This window comes from Echinops telfairi, unplaced genomic scaffold (genome assembly GCF_000313985.2).
Source record: "Echinops telfairi isolate 266 unplaced genomic scaffold, ASM31398v2 ScPeMD7_70;HRSCAF=299, whole genome shotgun sequence".
NCBI lineage: Eukaryota > Metazoa > Chordata > Mammalia > Afrosoricida > Tenrecidae > Echinops > Echinops telfairi.
The window spans coordinates 15,366,460-15,368,610 of record NW_022103968.1 but is presented as its reverse complement, the minus strand read 5'-3'; the positions used below and the strand labels follow the sequence as shown (position 1 = coordinate 15,368,610).

Genomic DNA, 2,151 nt, shown 5'->3' with positions numbered 1-2,151 from the left:
GCACTCACCCCACTTCTCCCAGCCTCGGGCCGCACCCCTAGCGAGGCTGCCGGAGCCCCAGCTCACGGACCAACGTCTCCATGGCGGAGCCCGACAGACTGGGAGAGGGACGGACAGGAGGTCAAACACGGGGAGCCAGGCGGAGCGCTCACTCCCTCCGCGGCGGGCTCCCCAGACCCCTGCGGAGCTGACACATCAACAAAGATGGCGGCGACCCTGACGCCGGCCCGGCTCCAGCTGAGAGGGCGGGGCTCCCGCGAGGAGCCAATCAGCGCGCGCAGGCGGCGTGACGCGGCGCACCTTGAGCGCCGGGGTAACCTGTCTGCGGTGGGCGTGGCCGGCACAGCCCCGCCTCCAACCTGGCGGCCGGGGGCGCTCGGGGCCCGGGACTTGACTTCGCTGGGCTGAGGCGCGCCCTGCCTCCTCTGAGGAGTGGACTCTTCTGCCTTTACCCCTGGCGTGACCCTCACGTCCATGCCACGCCCGTTCTTCCCTCGTGCCAGCGATTTCTTTCTGTACGGGGTAGTCATTGGATATTACTCCTTGGCACCCTTTGACCCTCTCTGGTCAGTCTGGGTGCATAAAGCAATAAAAGAGAATGCGAGATTGCGACTTCCAGCTCCCAGGTGCAAACCAGGCACCCAGCGTGGGCGGAGCCTACCTGCCCTCTGGACTATTCCTCCCTAGAAGGGATTCCTACCCCCTCCCCCCGGGGGGTTTCCATAACACCTGGGTGGCATCTACAGTGTGACGTCTGCTGCCATTGTTTACTAATGACCCTCTAGGAGGTGGCAGTGCCCTCAGTGCCTCACCCTGGCGGGGCAGCCGAGTCTGGCGCCGCAGGAGGTTCTCAATAATTAGCTGGGGCAGGAGGAGTTGCAGCTTCTGTCTGTGGGATGTTTTGCAAACCTCCCTTCAAAAAAGACTTTTCTTGTGTTTAGGGATTCTTGAGTGAACCTAGTTAATTCTGAACCTAGTTAACTCTTCAAGGCAAGAGTTCTTAAAGCAAAACTTCTTATGGTTCTGTTATCCTCTTTACTACTAACTGATTGGGGGGAAATCAGTTTAAAATACAACGCTAGTCTGTTGCTCTCTCATTGTCAAGCACTGGAAGTGGCACTCACTCCGTAAATGAAGGTACTTTATTAAAAATACAGTTTGCATTTAAAGTGCATTTTTGTGCAGGAGAAGGGTGGGACTTTCTACTCCCATAAACAGGTACAGCCTTGGAAACCCACAGAGGGGTCGCGACGCATCGGCATGGACTTGATGGCAGTGACTTTGGAGTTTTTCGGAGTGATAGTTGGTCATTAAAAAATTATTTGGCTTTTAAAAAGCTACTATTTGGCCAAACGTTCTAGTGAAACACATTAAGAAGCCCCAAACAGTTCATGGGAAAATGCCATTATCTTTTCATTCCATTTTTCCATGGAGCTTTTTGAAGTCTCCCAGTACTACACTAGAAGGAAGAATTGATGTCTTGGCAACATATTGCTGGCAAAGAATGATGAAAGTACTATACAGACTGCCAGAGGGACAAACAAATCTGTCTTGGAAGAAGTGCAAGCCAGAATGCTCCTTAGAAGCAAGGCTAGCAAGACTTCCTCTCACATTTCATCACATGTACTTTAGACGTGATGGCTAACGTATACTTTGGACATGTTGTCAGGAGATACAGTCCCTGAAGAAGGGCATCATGCTTGGTAAAGTAGAGGGGTAGTGAAAAAAGAATACACGTGTGTACATAGCCCACTCCCTGCTGTCCAGGCAATTCTGACTCAGAGAGACTACAGGGCAGGGTAAAACTGACCTTGCAGGTTTCTAAGACTGCAACTCATCATGGGAGTTGAAAGCCTCATTTTTCTCCTGGTGAGTGACTGGTGGTTTCAAACTGCTGACTTTGTGGCCAACCCATAACCACTACACCGCCAGGGCTACTTATATGTCTATAGATACACATGTGTTAGATGTCATGGAGTTGGCCTGACTCCAAACTGCCCTATGTTCAACAAAAGGCTTGGTCCTGCCCATAGTCACAGCATGGACTATGTTGGAGTCCATTGTTGAAGCCACTGGGTTAATCCATCTTACTAAGAATCTTCCTTTGTCTTTTATTTTTAATCATTTTATTGGGGGCTCATACAACTCTTA

General features: G+C 51.5%; 1 protein-coding gene across 3 annotated transcripts in view; it reads right to left on the bottom strand.

Annotated features, from left to right (window-relative positions):
• The window catches only part of CCDC186 (coiled-coil domain containing 186), a 35,677-nt gene extending 35,488 nt beyond the window's left edge, over window positions 1–189 (bottom strand). For all 3 annotated transcript variants that reach the window (XM_045291344.1, XM_045291343.1, XM_030885934.2), the window contains exon 1: window positions 9–189. The gene's annotated coding sequence lies outside the window, so the exon portion shown is untranslated. The remainder of the gene's footprint in view (window positions 1–8) is intronic.
• Between the last annotated feature and the right edge of the window lie 1,962 nt (window positions 190–2,151).